This window comes from Aythya marila (assembly GCF_965140915.1).
Source record: "Aythya marila genome assembly, chromosome: 3".
Lineage (NCBI taxonomy): Eukaryota > Metazoa > Chordata > Aves > Anseriformes > Anatidae > Aythya > Aythya marila.
Window position 1 is genome coordinate 80,920,647 of NC_139044.1, and position 17,543 is coordinate 80,938,189.

Sequence of the window (17,543 nt, forward strand, 5' to 3'; positions counted from 1 at the left end):
CTTTTCTGTGCAAATGTGCCCTGAGACTGTATTCTTGGAAAGTTATTTTAATGTTATGGAGATAAGACTTCAGATCTCTCCAAAGGTCAGAAAGCCATAGCTGTTTAAAGGAGTCTAGTGTTTTAAATGTCTTCCAGGATGTTTTTACCAAAAGGCGTTCTCATCTGTGGCATTCACACACCTGTTGAAATCTGTGAAGGATATTTTAAATATTTTTCTAAAATTTCTTATCAGAAACATTGGTTGCAAAAGCAGGTTCAGATAAAAAAGGCACTATTTTGCACAAGTGTTGGAAACTTCATAAGGCTGAGGGTCATTGAACGTCAAGCCTCTGTTGTGTATGGAGTTACATTGTACAGACTGCTGAACAACTGTTTGAGGGCCCTGTGCTCTAAGTAAATCCCTTCCCTGCACTACATAGCCATTTCTTATCTGTAATTTGCACTGAGAATGTCACAGGAGGCTCATTGCATATAAATTAGTTCCTACATTTATATAGTAATTTGTACTCACGTGTACTTTCAGAACATGTCATAAAATTGGGATATTTCCCATGCCAGCAAACCTCCAACTACCCTTGTTGTTCCCTATTATGCAAGAAATGGCTAGTCTGGACAACTGAGGATAAAGATCATTCTGCTACTCCTGATACTATTGCTATTTGTAATATTTTTATATTTAGTGTCTGCATTTTTTTTTCTTTTATACCAAAATGCTTATTTGCAACCCAACCTCCCTACTTAATACTGTGTGCAAAGAATTCACACTTGGGCTAACAAATTCCTATATTCTGACAACATGGGTACAGTATTCCACATGGTTCTTAGGAATCCTGATATGGGAGTTTACTCTGAACTGGAAATAAATGGCTCTATTAAAGCCCATGCAAATACATCAGACATAGGTGCCTATCACTCTTACAAGCAGGTAAAATTTGTGCTTGCTACCTGCAACAATACACCAATGGAGAAGGATCTTCTGTGCTGCTACTGCTGAGTTTTACACAAACACAGAAAAAAAGGTCGTCCTTGTCATTGGTTCTTGCATCCCAAAGGTGTTGTCTGTAGTGTGACTGTTTGGAGTCCTCCCTCAGCTAGCTCAGCCTTCAGCCAGGTCAACCTCAGGGCTTTTTGTCACTGTAATCCCCACTGAACCCCCCCTGAAGCTGGGATGAATGAGGCCATCCACATCTGGAATCCTAGCTCATTGGGGAAAGAAACAGGACACTGGCTCCACAGGAATCATATGAATATATCTGGACATTGAAGGTACAAGAACTGTTTGTTAGAGCCTACGTATTTGGTCTCAGCCTCTCAGGATGAGGGTCAGCCCTGTGTATTCTTCCAGACCCATGGTCTTTCACTGACTTCTACAGCTGTCCTCTCCAACTCTCTCTCCTGCTTTTATATTTCACTTTGTTTTGCTTTAGTACACAATCTTCTAAAAGTAACACAAAATAAAGTGGTTCTTTATTAAAAACATGTGTTTGTGTTTCCTGTTCAGGCTGAGCCAGCATGCTCAAAACCTTCCTCTGTTGTGAGACCACATGTCCACAGGGGAGGGAGACTGCGGCTGTGGCAAGGAACATGACAGTCTACTCATGAGATCATAGTAACATACCCTCCAATCCATGACGGCCCTGACTCCAGAGGATCATAATCTAGCTTTATACTGAAAGACACAGATTAGGAAACAATAGGAAATGTGCCTGGTCAGCATGCCTGTCATTGATCTTAGAGTTGTCAATTGGTTTTAAAGACATCACATCACAACTAAGAGGACTTTAGTTTAATTAACCATTGACCAGCAAAGTTAACAACTGAATAGACTATAAAATGTATTATAAATCAGTTTTTTGTTGTTGTTTTTGTTTTTGTTTTTTTAAACTGAAGATATGGATTTAAGCTTCAATTGATGGAAGAAACACTATAAGAACAGTGAGATGTTTTCAGATCCCAAAGTAAATAAATTGTAGAGCTAAAATACAGCTGATGATTGAATGAAACATGGGGCCTCTTATGTTTCATTCAACAGTGTACAATCATGCTATGTGACAGATACTGGTGAGAAGAGGAGTGCTGAGACAATTGGAAACTGCAGAGGAAATTTAAGTAGAATAAAATGTCATCCTTCAAGCTGGAATGTAAGTAAGTGGGAGACCAATGTTAACACCAGTTGATTTCTTGGGATGGAAAAAATACCAGAAAGTGCATGTCATTACCCCATTTATTTATGTGAAGGCTTTCATTGACAGATAAAGTAAAAACATGCACTAGTCACTTCTTCCCTCTGCCATCCTGTGTACTAAATTCACAATAAAGTCAATGAGAATTTGCATGCAGATGGGTACATAATAAACTGTCTGATTATGTATAAATAACGGTAACAAAACAGCTCTCCTGAGGAAGATATTATCCAGCTTTGGTCAAGCTGTGAAGAAAAAAAATATATTTTCAGAAGAGATGGTTAAATAAACAAACAGATTCTAATGAAGTTCCTCATGTTTCATTTCAACACAAAGAATGAATTGATATTTTGGCAAACTACATCAACAGAGGCTCCAGCTATCCTGCTGTGTGCTTTTCTGCAGATGTGCTGAAGCAATTAACAATACGGTAAGGTAGTCAAGCTCATTCTGCACAGCATTTTGTTCCAGATTATTTCCTTTAACTTAAGTCTGTTAGGAAATTTGCTTAAAAATACCCTTAAAATAATTTTATTTTATTTTATTTTATTTTATTTTATTTTATTTTATTTTATTTTATTTTATTTTATTTTATTTTATTTTATTTTATTTTATTTTATTTTATTTTATTTTATTTTATTTTTCCCCTAGCATCAGGTTAACATGTTTTCACATGATCTCTTTCCATCATTAGCAGTTCAGTGAAGATATCAATACTTCTCTGAAAACCACTCCCCTATACTTAGGCTTTTGATAAAATTCATCCCGGGAGATGTATGAAAATAATGGATAACAGGATCTTCTTTATCAAGCTTCTATCTTAATTGCCATTTAAGCAAATCTAATATTCATAAGTAACTACTCAGTTATAAACCATTCATAAATGAGATTTGAGGCAATACTATAATAAACTATGGTTTATGGTAGACTTATATGATTATTATATAATTATTGATAATTGAACTTTTAAACATTAATGGATGGCTCAACTTTTATTGTTCCGTAGTGGTCTTTTAAGCATTTCATGCCATTCATTTTACATATCTCAATTATCCTTAACAAGTATGTACAATTACTTGAGAAAACAGAGACCATAATTAAAAAAAAAAAAAAAAAAAAAACGCTTTCAGGGACATCTTTGTATAGATGTTTCCCTGTTTCCCCTATCCATGTGGTTTCTTTTAAGACAATCTCCCAATATAAACTATCCTGAGAATCTGCTTTTTTCTGGGTTACTGGTTCAGAAATAAGGGAAAGAGAAAGGGAAAGGGAAAGGGAAAGGGAAAGGGAAAGGGAAAGGGAAAGGGAAAGGGAAAGGGAAAGGGAAAGGGAAAGGGAAAGGGAAAGGGAAAGGGAAAGGGAAAGGGAAAGGGAAAGGGAAAAAGAGAAAGAACTGTGGCTAACACTGGACAGTGAGATAAAATTTCAATGCTGAGATAAAATCTATGGGTTTCTTTTATACAGGGTTAAATCCTTGTAATATCAGGTAAAATATCCTATAGCCTATATATTTTTGTTGTGTTGGATCTAAAATGCTGGATTAGGCTTTAATATTATTTCCATCATTATTCACATAATAAATGATAATTTTCTGATTTTATCAGTTATTCTGCATTAATTATCACACTTGGTAATCTTTGTTATGGATTTATTCATCATTTGCCTTTCAGAAGCAAGCATGAAAACGAGCAGAACAATAACTCACAATATAGGCTTCATAGAGCTTGGAAATTATGACTGGTGATTTACAATACATTTTGACCTAATGTTTAAGACTTAGTGCACCTTCTTTAACCATTTGAATAAAAGCTAACTTCTTTCTAGACTCTCTGTGGAACTCAGTTATTCAGAGGACTCACATAATCACATTACACAGAAAGAATCTTCAAACACCAAATTAGACTTAATGAAAACACATTATCTCTAGAATATGTTCCAGTGCTCCACTACTACATGGCATCCTGAAAACCTATCCTGAGAATCGCTATATAGTAGGAAGTATAGTAGGAGTCTCTAAAGGTGATTTTCTTCCAGTTTTCTATGCTGAAGATAATTTTTTTTTTTTTGGAACATCATTATTTTTCTAAAGTATTTCCTATAATTTTGGCATTAAGATCTAGCTCTTTGATCAAGGATGGGCAGTAATGGCATGTGATTACTGTGGATAAAGTACTAATGACTATTGGAGAGGTGCACTTTCTTTGAGGTATCTATCATTTTATAAAATTCATGTTTTAGAAAAACATGCATATCTAGACATGTCATAAAAGGTTTTTAACACATTCACACTTCATAATAAAGTAACCTATTGTTCAGTTCTAGTTTCTTTTTTTGTCTAGAAACAATAATATTTAGGAAGTAAATTGGTAGCACTTCTAGGTAATTAGTTACATATTTTACATAATAAGAATGTATTATGTAGACATGGCTTTTGTTTCTGTGTAGTAGGAGATAGAAGGAATAATTGATAATTTCCTTAATAATGCAATTCAATAGTGATACAAGTATTCAGATGAGAGGCATCTATTAACTTTTCTTAATGCACCATGGCTTTTTCTCACAACAGTAGTAAAAAGAATTTAAGATGGCATAAAATGGCATGAAGGCTGAACTTACCGTCACCACAACTAAAATGATCACAGATAATTACTATCTGTCACATAAAAAACAAGTCAATGGCAAAGTTCAAAATTGTGAAGAAATTATATGGTTTCCATTATTTAGATTTTCATTCAGAATAGCAACTGTACTTTTCCCAAAATAGTTTTGCTTCACTTGAACTTGATTTCCTATAGGTCCACAGTGGAATTTTGTATGGAGATAGTGTGACTACTCCTTGCACCAGCACATGCATGGGAAGCTTGTTATGGAACTTAAAAGTTAAATCACACCCTGTGTTGCTTTTTGTTATCTTCCTGGAAATATATGATGGAAAGATGGCAGTTCTGTAAGCACTTTTCTCATTTTTTTTTTTTTTTTTTCTGGCACTACTGCTGGCATTTAAAATGCAGAGACAAGACCTTATGCAAACAGGGAAATATGCTACCTGTAGTACCAACATCCCGCCTACTTTGCTTGAAACAGCCCAAACAGAAAAGCTGTGTTTTTGACTCATAATGAAGTATCAGGAAACCTTAAATGCAGAGGGGAAAAAGTATTTGCTGCAAACAATTTTGTAATCTGAGAAAATATTAAGTTTTCTATGTATTTGCTCCTTCTAAAAAAAAGTTATTCCGCTAACATATTATTTATGATTCTGCTGTAATGGGCATGAAAGCTTACACACTACTTTCCAACTTCCTTTCATGATGGTACTCCAATTTAAAGATGCTAACACAAGAGAGTGTCCCAGACACAGACCAAAGCACTTACATTGCACTGATGAATAAGAAGTTGAAAATTAAATTGAATTAAATTACATTAAAATATTAAAACAAAAACAAAACAAAATATAATAATAATAATAATAACAACAACAATAACAACAACAACAACAACAACAACAACAATAATAATAATAATAATAATAATAATAATAATAATAATAATAATACAAAACAACACCATTTGGAAGACTTTTTTCTTCAATATCCTGTACATTAAACAAGAGTTCCAGTTCATTTGTATTTAATTTTCTTTATTTGGTGTATTTTTCAGAGTCTTTTCATTTATGTATGCATAACAATCATACTCTTCCTATAAAAGAATTTCAGTGTTTTTTATTAGTTACCAATATTATACATTCCAGCATGTCCAGGTATTCATAATAACACTTTTGTACAGACAAACATTTCAAATAAAACCTATTAAACTTAAACACTCGTTTCTCACAACTGTAAACAGTAGATATTCCAGCAAATTCTTTATATATGAAATGCCATATACATACTAGATGCTAAACAGAGAGAAGTCTACTTTCTATTTACAGAGGCTACTGACATGATTTTCAAAGGTTTATTTTTAACATACACACATTTTTGTCATAGCTGGAGAGCTGAGTGTTAAATCTTATCTGTCTATTCTTTTTTAAAAAGTTGGATCATATGAAAGCATGAAGTTAAATCAGTCTTTTTACATATTGCAAATCATTTGGAACCAGATATTTCTATCTGCATTCTCACTAGCTTCAGAAACTGTTCAAGACAAAGCTCAAGCCAATAAGTGCTAAATCACATTGTATTCTGTGCTATTTAATTATTGTTAGCATAAATAGTGACTCATGCCAAAATCCTTTTATGCAATTCTGACATTTTCTTGCCCCCCCCCCTTTTTTTTTCTGTGCTTTATGTTGCTATGACCAAATATTTGTACCATAATTCTGCTAAACAGGACCTCGTTGTATTCAGTGTTGTACAGATGCAAAAAAAAAAAAAGATGGTATCTGCCACAAAGAGCTTCCAGCAGGATAAAGACAGTTTATAACAGATGATTCTAAGATTACAGAAGATTTAGGTGGTACAGATTACAGGTGATAGAGAAAGGAGTTTTACACTGTTGCTCTAAGGAGACCACTGAAGTAGCTTTACTGATACTCATGGAGTATCTCATGCTCCACACAGCTTTAGAGAGTACAGCATCACAGAAAAAAATAATAAAATAATAATAATAATAAAAAAAAATATATACACATTCATTATTTTAGCAGCTTATTTTAGCAAGCATCTTAGCAGCTTGGTAATGTACATGTATACTGGCCTCAGGGACTAGGACCTGATCTTCCAGTATAGCAAGGGATCAGAAAAGGAGGCAAAGACCTTCTAGACCTTGGAGGGTGAGGAAAGGTGACTCCTGTTTGAAGAGATAGGTTGTGGGAAGCTGTGACAGAGTCATAAGTTTAAACAACAGCCTGGGGTGCATCATGCTTCTTTAATAAAAACTTTACTGTCTCAGTTCAAGGAAAACATTGTAAAAGATACAAGGTCACTTTGTGTGTGTATGTAATGGAAGTACCTACACTGTTAACTCTCTTTCCTGTTGGAAAATATTGGGATGGATTCAGATTTTCTATGACTGAATTTTAGTTACCAGCTTGTGTTATCTGATTACATGTGATTTAATATTAAGACACTATTTAGGCCTTTTATTGCTTAAGTACTTGCTCACGTACAGACTAGGAATCTGTATTTTGCATTTTTAGGGGCAGAAAACAGCTGTTAGCCAGAGATCTATACATATTTTGTGGTCCTATGGTTATTATTTATTGACTAACATTCATTATCACCAAGGAACCCTTGATGTCTTATGCAGACAAAATTCACACCGATAACACTGAAAAAAACAAAAAAAAAAGAGTACGCACAAATGATAGACTGAAGATTTCCTCAGAATTAAGAGATAACAGTTTTTGACTAATATTTTAGCTTACTATAATATGGAAAGCAAGCTATGTAATTCACAGAATTATTTACACTATGGTAAAAACTTGTGATAAGGGTTGTTTTTCCTGTAGTGGTCCAGATTCAACTACAGTTCTTCACACTAGTGGGGATCCCTTCAGCCTTCAAATACATTTGTGTTCCAAACTCACATTTTCATGCTTGTAGCCCTACAGCATGGGACAGTTCAGTGTCCCAAATTCAAACAAAGTTCTAGACAAAGTCAAAGAAGTGAGTCTGAATCTTTGAAAAAGTTCCTGTCCAAAGGGAAGAACTGAAAATGCCTGCCTTCTCTTTAAATGCCTTTAGTTTACAGAAGACATGCTTACCATTTAATCCACCCACTGACTTTTTTATTACAGGAAATGAATGACTTTTCATACTATGAACTGAAAGATGTAGGTTGGAAGGGAAACTAGAATAATGCTGCTAACAATACAATTTTCAAATAAAAATTTTCCATGCCTTTAAATAAATGGAAAGGGAGGATCTCACTCATTGACACTAATTACTGATTCTTGCTGTAGTCTCAGAAGCAACCACCTTCATAATTAATGCATTAGAATGTTTGTTTTACTGGACATGAGCAATATCAGTGTTGACTTTTAAATCCTGGAATATTGGTCTTGACAGTGGCTTAGTATCCAGAGATTTGCAGATGACTGAGATTTTAAGAGCCTCAGTATCTTATTCTCTCCTGTCTTTTCCACTGTGGATCAGGAGTAAATCCCTTGAATCAATGGTCGTCAGATCAGTATTAAACTGTTGTAAGCAGAAAAAGGAGCAAGCACCAGCTTTCTTTAAGAATACATTAATACAATTTTAAAAGAATTGAAACAACCCAGGTAAGAAGCAAAGCCATGTGTCATTTGCCTGCAAGACACATCTCCCTGATGTCTGTCATGAGGATGGGCAGCTCTTGCTGTACTAACATCAGCAGGAAGCTCACACAAAACATGCTGCCTACATTTAAAAATCACGATTGTCCTATTTTCATACATATGACTTGTGGGTCATGTAACAAAACAACAACCCTGCAGTTTAGTGTAACAGTAGTTTTTATGCACATACCGCAAATGCAAGGGGAAGTTTGTCTAATCCAGAGATGCTTCCCACTTAGTAGCACTACTGAAATGAATCCCTCACCCCTTCATTTTGTCCTCACAACCACACTATCTCTGAACTCTTTTTTATGGGGGTGAGGTCAGTTGAGGGCATAAGTCATCTGAGGATTTATTTTAAATGCCAGCACTTCCAAAAGGACACGAGGTATCTGAGAAGTATCTTACAGCAGGAAAATATAAATAAAGATGTGGTGATACTCTACCTTGTCTGGTGTTGGAGGGGAAACAAATGGAGATCATTAGCAAGATGCGAGCAGATCACTTTCCTTGCAGTACCACCAGCCCCCATCTTTTCAGGATAAGTACATGAACTGTGGTGAAACTAGTGCTGGTTCACATCATGCCCTTCATTCACGAGCTACTGGCAGCACAGGAGGGTAACGTTTCCACATCTCTTTCACAGTGATATTTTCCATAAATTTTAGAGAAAAATTTCTGAAATTTTCTATGCAGAGACATGGACTATCAAAGGGATTTGGTGTACACAAACATCTTCCTTTTCTTCCCTCCCAGTGATGCACAGCAGGGTCTCAGAGAGCCTGAGCACACATATGTCTGTAGACTGTCTTCTCACTAGCTGGCATCAGATACACTCAATGTGATGGACAAAACAAATTACTAATCTGGTAGCACCCCAATGAACAGGTATAAATCTGACACTTGAAAGCAATTCCGTCCCCCTTGAATCAACACATGCTGAAAGCTGGAAACACAATGTTTCCAACTTCTAAACATGTTTCTATGTTTCTCTTCTCTTTGCTAGTCCAGAGCTTGCTAGGGCAAGGTGGTAACTGAGGCTATTCAGTGTGGAAGCCACTGCAGCCTCAGGCAGGAGTGTAGTCATAAAGTGAACACTGAGAACTGACAAATGCTCTGCACTGTACAGCACAATAAAGTACATGCACATAAGAGTTGAGGGCCTATTGCAGGGTGGATGGAAGCTCCTAGGTCACTACCCATCTCCAGGAGAGTGCTGCCTGAAGTAAATTTAGGTATGACGATGCCAAACTCAGTAGCTTTCTGTCTTTTCAGGAGAAGTGCTAGGTAAAATAATGGTAAGAAAAGGTGACGGTAACTTCGAAGTCCAGTCAATTTTTGAAAATCAAATAAAAGCAGCTACCAACTCCAAAGAAGCACATTTTTTTCTTCCCAAAAGATGAGCCCGACTTACAAATGAGGGGAGCTCCCATGCAGGCAGGAGTTTCCCTCTCTCCCAAGCCCATCTGGCTTTACTTGGCTTGAATGGAAGGTGCGAGCAGCAGGTACCTAAACAGTGCCAGCCCAGGCTGGACACGAGGAGTGGGCGGGCAGCCGCAAAACCCCAAAATAAGCGAAAAAAAAAATGAATAAGAGAAAAAAAGTAAAAAAGGCTGAATCATAAAAGTGTCATTGTCTCTGAGGCAAAACCCACCCGGGTGAATCACTCCGCGCTCCCGCCTGGCTCTCACAAGGGGTCGGCAGGGTGTCCTGCCCCACTGCCGAGCCCCCCGTGTCCCCACAGCCTCCACAGCCCCCGGAGCTCCGCCGGGCGCCGCTCCCCGCCCGCCGGCTCCTCCTTCCCGGCCTCGGAGCCCCGCAGCCCGCCGGGGCGGGACCGGGCTCCCTACAAAGCGCCCGCCCGGCGGGGCCGGAGGCAGAGCGGCGCGGGGAGGCTCCGGGGACGGCACCGGCACCGGGCACCGGCACCGGGCACCTGGCACCGGGGAGCCGCGCTTTTCCCCGGGGAGAGGGGAAACTTCCCTGCCCCGTCCCGCCGCAGGCTCCCTGGTGCCCGCCCGCTTCCTCCTCCTTCTCCTCCTCCTCCGGCCGCATCCCGCGGGGAGCAGCGGGCGATGGGGCTGGGGGCGCCGTCCCCAGGGAGCCGTGCCCGCAGCCGGCAGCTCGCCGAGTGAAACTTTGCGGCGGGGGCGGCGCCCGGGCACCTCGCGGCGGAGCGGGCAAAGTTTTTTTTTATTATTTTTTTATTTTTTTTCCTTTTTTTTTTCCCCCCCTTTTCTGCAGCCCGGGAGCCGCCGCCCGCCCACCCCCCCCCTCCCACCCCCCGGGGTGGCCGCGGCCCCGCTGCTATGGCACCCGCCCGTCGCCGCGGGGCGGGCAGGGGGCGGCCGCCTCCGGCTGGCCCTGCGGTGGCGGCGGCGGGGGGGCGCGCAGCCCCCGGGCGCCGGGCGTCCTCCCCCGGCCGGCAGTGACCGCCCCGGCCCCGCCGCCTGCCGGCCCCCGCCCGAGTCTCGCCGAGGATGGCGGCGGCGCCGGGGCCGGGCTCGGGGAGCTCGGGGAGCCCGGTCGCCCCCTGAGCCCGCCGCCGCCTCCCCGGAGCAGCCCCGCAGCGCTCCCCGCCGTGAGACCCCGCTCCTCCCCGCAGGTAAGCGGAGGGGCGCCGGGCTGGGGGGGCTGCCGGGCACCCCGGAGCTTGACACCCTTTCTCTCTCGCCCCCACAGCCGCGGACCCCCGCGGGGAGCAGGCTGGGGACGAGCCGCGGGCAGCCACGCTCGGCTTTGGGGCGGTTGGCAGGGTGGGGAGAGGGACGGAGGGGGGGCTTTTCTTTCTTTCTTTTTATTTTCCCCCCTCCCAGAAATAGACTTTGTGCCTCCCGAGCGGAGCCAGTTGGCGTGTTGGAGCTGCCTCTCTCCGTGCAGCTGCTACACCCTCTTTTGTCTGGTCTCGGCTCCCGAGGACTTTCCGCGCTGCTATCGCCCCCCGGCCCGGCTCCGACCCCGGCCCCGCAGCTGCCTCCCGGTTTCGCCCCCCCGTGCCCCGGGAAGTTTCCCCGTTGCCTTCATCGCCACCCAAGTTCGGGGCTCGGTCGGCTTTGTCTGAGGAAAGATGGTGGTGGTGTGCGGATTGTCTGGGAGGATGGGAGCCAGATGGGGACGGCGAGGGGGATGCCCTCCTCCCTCGCACGCAGACCCGGCTCGCTGCTTGAGCGGGTCTTCCCCGGGCTCCCCGGGGGCAGAAGCACAGAGCAGCCTCCCCCGGTGCTCCGCAGCCTCCCCTCCGGTGCCTCCCTGCCCTCCCTGCTGGGTCCCTGGGTCAGCGTCCGTGCCCTGTCCGGCGGGGCAGGGACAGCAGGAGGGGTACCCGATTGTCATTAACCACCGCCAGTCTTGTTTTACGCAGGTTATGATAAAGAGAACTGGCCAAAGTATTCCTCTAAAGCATCGTTTTGTGTAAGATGACCTGCAAAACATAACCTCTAGTCACGTAGCGGACCTGCAGTTTATGGTGCTGTTAGGACGGAGGGCTTTATTGCTCAGTGAAATTACAGCACCAAAGGTTTTGTGTGTTCTGGCTCACCCCGTTTCTGGATCAGTACACTGGCAACTCTCCTGTTATTTTTCTTTAACTAGATGATACTTCCGATCTATGTGATGGAAACCAGAGAAGTGCCCAGATAGAAAGGAAGAGTGCATTTTTTCCTTTTGTTGTTTCTGTACTGCTTTGTAAAAAGTAGAAAAGAAAAGCACTTTAAACATAAAATTTGATTTCTGTTGAATGTAACTTGAGTTATTTTAATAAAGAAATCAAAGGGTCTTTTGAGTTTGGAACATTTTAATGTGCTTCTCGTGATACCAATAAACATACTTCTAGCAAAATACTTGTTAGAAGATAATTATAAGACAATTTTTAGCAATTTGAGACATGAGGTACAATTAGATTTTTGTTCTGAACACAGGAGAAAAAAAAAAGAGCACCCTTGTGGAAAAAGATATATTGTAGATAAATAGCAATTTGGAAAATAAAATCATATATAATTCTTATTTTGTTGGCATAGAAACATGTTTTATTTGTTGCTCCTTTGTTGGATTGCAACAATGACCCAAATGAAAGTTGGAAAAAGAATAATGATGTGAGAGTTCAGCACACTACAATTATTTTATTCCATGTATAGAAACATTTTTGCCCAACACAACCTTGCTGGAATTGGACCAGAATTCATTTTTATGGAAGCTGTGTAATCAGATTATAAAAGGTGGGCTGTCCGAATTTAATCCTGTAAAGTATGGACTAAGCAAGCCCTGCTCTGACAAAGCACTGAAATGTATGCTGACCCTCCAGCAGGTAAGCAGTGCCAACCTCCATCTGTGGTGTGAGTTCATTGCATATAGCAATAGGTGCAGTAACTTCAGTGAAACACTTTGCTGGCTTAGCTGTGTTACTGGACCCTTGCTGGACCAAGCTGTGTTTCTCACTGTGTTCTCCTTCCATTTCCGTGAACGCTAGGCATAAAACACAAAATACCTGTGCCGTACACAAGTATTCACATCAGCCACATCTTGTGGGTTGTATGTTCCTGACCGACTCATACCTCTCTGTGAATGAAAAGGGGAAATGAAAATGAGTTAAGAAGTAGAATACATGTATGGAACAACAGGAGGAGACTGCTGCTTCTTGTAGCTTGTTTGGTATATTTTAGGAGCCAAAAATTCAAAATGCTGAAAATCAGTGAAAACTCCCAGCAGAATTATTGAAACCAGACAAAGGCGTGATATAAAAAGTATGAAACCTAAGTGTTGCCATCATGAAGAACTTCCTATTTTTTTTTTACAGAAGAATGCTAGCAGTCTTGATACTCTATGATAGTAGTAGAGACTATAGCATGTAGTGGAAATAAGAGCTTGATTTCCTAGACAGTGATGATGTCTCCATTTGACCTGGTGCCATAAAGCTTTGTAAACAGATCAATTACTTTTAGTCTATGGGTGTTTGGTCTCCTGGTATTGGAACAAAGGGAAAAGAGCAAATCACTTTCCAATGTGCAAAGAGAACTAAACTAGGAATCATTTGTGAAAACATGGGCATCTTGTCCCAGTCTAAGACATTTCAGATGCTTGCAATGAGGCAGGCAAACAGGATCTAAAAGAAAGCCTTACCACTTGTACAAAGACAGCTGAAGGCTGGGTGGAATACCCCATTAGATAATGTTTATATTACAGTTCTACAAAGAAGCCTTTAGAAGGACTTGAAAAAACATCGTAGTTAAGATTTCTGAAGCTGTGATCTGATGGATGTGGGAAGACATCCCAGCTATGACATTGCTATGAGGATTTAGGGAGGTTCTTCTTGGTGCCTGTTTACCAGCAGGATCTTTGTGTTGCTTCCTGTGCTGCCAGCTGGATGACTGCCTTTATGTTCCTCAAAGATTGTGATCGATAGCTTAAGAACTGGGAATCTTCTTAGAAGGTTCACACACGTTTTAAAATAAAGAGGTGTCTATACCTTCAAAGTCCAAGAGAAAATAAAGGAATTTGCAGATGATACTTGATGTGGTGCTTTCATTTTAAAGTAAGAATAGAGTAAGGAAAAGTTTCTGCTTTTCTCCCTTACTAACTAACACATCATCCACACAATCTTGGGGTAATTAGGATCTTATTAAGTGGACTGTAGATTGCATGGAAAGGTGAAATGCTGACAATGTCAGTGAATGAAATTGCTGGACAGATGTTTTGCACAGCTGTTATCCTACACACTAGTTTTACTAGCTCCTGAGTGCCTGCGTTTTGTGGAGTTTGTGAGAATAAGCATTGTTGTAAACTTCCCTGCTGGGAATGCAGTCTGACCGTACAGCAAGAGATCGTTACTCCCACCAACCATTTTTGTGTAACACAATTCAGTACCTGCAGTGTATCTGTAGCCCCTACCCAAGTAAGTGAATCTTGTTGGGAGTAGATCAGGTGGAACTGATGGCTGAACGTAGTGCTGCAAAATTCAGATTATATTGATCTCTTATAGTATTAATGCAATTACATTCTCCTACCAGAACTTTATTACAGGATCAGTAATTTTAAACTTCTTTTTTTTTTTTTTTTTAAACTTCATGCTTTCCCTTAAAAATCAAGCAGTTAAAAGAACATCTATTTATTTATTTATTTATTTGTACAGCAAGCTATAAATGAGATGGTGATACTGTAACAAAGAGCTATTTGGAACATTTTATCTGCAGCAGTGACAGAATGTTTGTATCCCTCAATATTCTTATTTTGATCTTTTGGTGACAGAAATATTACAAAGAACATTGAGGGCTTTTTGAAAATTTTTGAATGGGCAGAATACATGAAAAGGAAGGATGTATTTCCTCAAAGTCTTTGTCTCTGTGTTTCCCTGTCTCATGTTGGGAAAGGTTATTGTACCTAAAGTGTGCTAGAGAGGTGCAGAGCCACCTGAGGATCATTGGATGCCTGAGGATCTTCATCAGTGAGGTGTAATCATCCAGCAGAGATTTCAGGAAAGATAGTACCAGAACGGACTTGTGGAAAATAAAGCCATGAAGTACCTATTTGTGCAGTCTCCAAGAATTGTAATGAGGACTGTAAGACTTCCTTTCTTGTGTCCATTTATATCAACACGTCATTATTATTTCTATCCCACTGGAACTGTTGTCAGTTGTTCTTTTTGTTGGACGTGTGACCATTTTCCTCCAATTAATTTAAGTAGAAACAAACTATATCTTTTTCTACATTGATTATGTTTATCCCACTTAAATAAATGATGAATCTCTTACTGAATCAGAGAAACTAAGATTTGATCCTTTTCAGATACATGTCCTAACCAAACAGATTTTAAAAACGACAAGTGATGTGAAATATACTGTAAGTTACTTCTTACTGCAACTAGTTTAAAGATAAAGAAATACAGGAGAAGAGAGAAATCTCTTCTGATGACTTTTTCTTTTTTTTTTTTTCTTTATCTATTTCACAAAAACTGAGCATCCCCGTGCTACTATTTTAAAAGCCATCACTAAAAAGTGTTACAATGTGAGGTGATGAAACTGCATATTTCTATAATACACTCTAGCTGTAACATGGGAAGAACATTTTCAATGAAGGGTTGATACTGTTGGGCACTAATATCCTATGAGTCCTAGCCATTCTTTGGTGGCAATTAATTCTTTAACTTATAGTTAAAGAAGTATCCACTTTGATGCCTGTGACGTGCTGGGATCTGTAGCACTAACTCAGGGAGTGTATATGAAATCAAAACAAGCTTTTTAGAGTTTTAAAATGACTACTTTCTTCCAATAAATGGGGGAATTTCAGAAGCCATTTTGATTTTTGTGAACTTAAACCACCATCAAAGCAGGTTAATTAGGAGGCAATTAAAAAAACTTCACTTGTTCTACTGAATTTGGTGTGATAGTGATAACAGTAATAGAATTTGATTTTTTTCCCCCACATTTTCCATCTGAGTGTGTCTGAATAAATGGCTCCACTTATCTGTAATCAGCTGCCTATTGTTGAAGAACAAATTTGTATCTAATTAATTTTATCACTTACATTTTTCTATGCATTGAATAAAAAAATGACATTACTTGTACCATAACTTGCCCATCAATCTAGTTGTATGTGTAAGTTGCAGCTTAAAGCACTGGCATTTTTTCTCTAATTTGTGTAATTCAAAGCAACAAAGGCATATCACATACTAAAATACAAAACATACACAAAAATATGTCGCCATATAGTAAAAAAAAAAAAAAGGTCCAGTTTTCCAATTTTTATACACTATTACTGAAAAGCATCTATTTATAATTTGTTGTGGTTTGGTGTGAGAAACTACAGGTAAATGAATAGCTCCGAGAGTTATTCGGATGTTATATCATTTTTCTGTGTATTGGAAAACTCCTGATGAAGAATTCATATTGGTTCTTCCTTTTCGTATGAGTTGGCAGGATTGTCAAGGAATTGTATAGTAGCCTAGTCATTGACTTGATCCTGTTACTGAAATTTTTCAGTACATTCCTCATGTAACTGCGTGGATACATGCACAAACACAATTGATCTTTTTCTCTTACTCAAATCTGAAATTCGACATGTGTTGACACTGTAGTGAGATGTACGTTTAATGTATTACTTCATGAAGATGGATGAGATGAGTGCCGTGTGTTGAGTCAGCATTCTGCTGCAGTAAATGTACTTTCCCAAGGAATTGTTCCTTGGAGCAGTCAAGGTGTACACAACTTGTCTGCTGTAGCTTCTCACTTTTGCAGCATCTTGTGCTAGACATATGTAGTGTATGTGTCAGGCAACCTGCTGACCTCAGAATAAGAGATGCACCAAGGAACCATGTTGTCCTGGAGACATGGATGTCACAGTAGGGTTGTTCAAAGTCAACTGAATAAACCTGATGTGGTGTGTGAGATTCAGCAGGTGTGTACTTCTTGCTATAAGTGACTGTGTATTTAACAGTTGACTTGTTTCACCTGAGGTCTGACTATATTTCTGTAGGAAGGAGAAGTTATATGACATGTTAAGAGAGAAGAAAAGAATAAAGAAGAAAGCATGTGGTGTGGGAAGGAGGGAAAAAAGAAGGGAATATAAAATAATAATAATAATAATAAAAAAAAGAAAATGAATGACAAATATAAATTGAAAAAAAAATGAAGGCAGAAAAAAATATGAAATATAATAAGCTGCATATTTAAAGGTGAATGATGCTACATTCAGTAATGTAGACTGAAATAGGCTCACATTATAAACAGAATGTTTAAAACATGGTGATGCTTCCTTTATGATGCATTCCCATCTTTTGACTTTGTAAAATGAACTGGAAAATGAAGAGAATAATTCTTGTCTCCCTAAGTTGCATTTTAGATGATTTATTTTGTCTTCATTGTGTATCAAAATACACCAGTCTGCAAAAATGACATTAAACAGTTCTTAGAGAAGCTATACTATAAGCAAATCTGTTCAAACATAGATATAAAAAGAAAGGGAGCTGTGGAGTATAGCATGTTTACCAAGGTAGAAACTACTAAGTGGGGCAGTTTACTGTATTTTGAAGTACCTGCAAGTTTTGAAGTACAGGTGAGCTGTTGTTTTTATAATCAGACTAATGCCTTGAACACAAAAGTTGCTACCATGCAG

The 17,543-nt window shown here is 39.5% G+C and overlaps 1 protein-coding gene across 3 annotated transcripts in view; it reads left to right on the forward strand.

The window, feature by feature from the left end:
* Positions 1-10,356: 10,356 nt before the first annotated feature.
* Positions 10,357-17,543, forward strand: part of TMEM200A (transmembrane protein 200A) — a 60,114-nt gene continuing 52,927 nt past the window's right edge. For all 3 annotated transcript variants that reach the window (XM_082758087.1, XM_082758088.1, XM_082758086.1), the window contains exon 1: positions 10,357-11,046. The gene's annotated coding sequence lies outside the window, so the exon portion shown is untranslated. The remainder of the gene's footprint in view (positions 11,047-17,543) is intronic.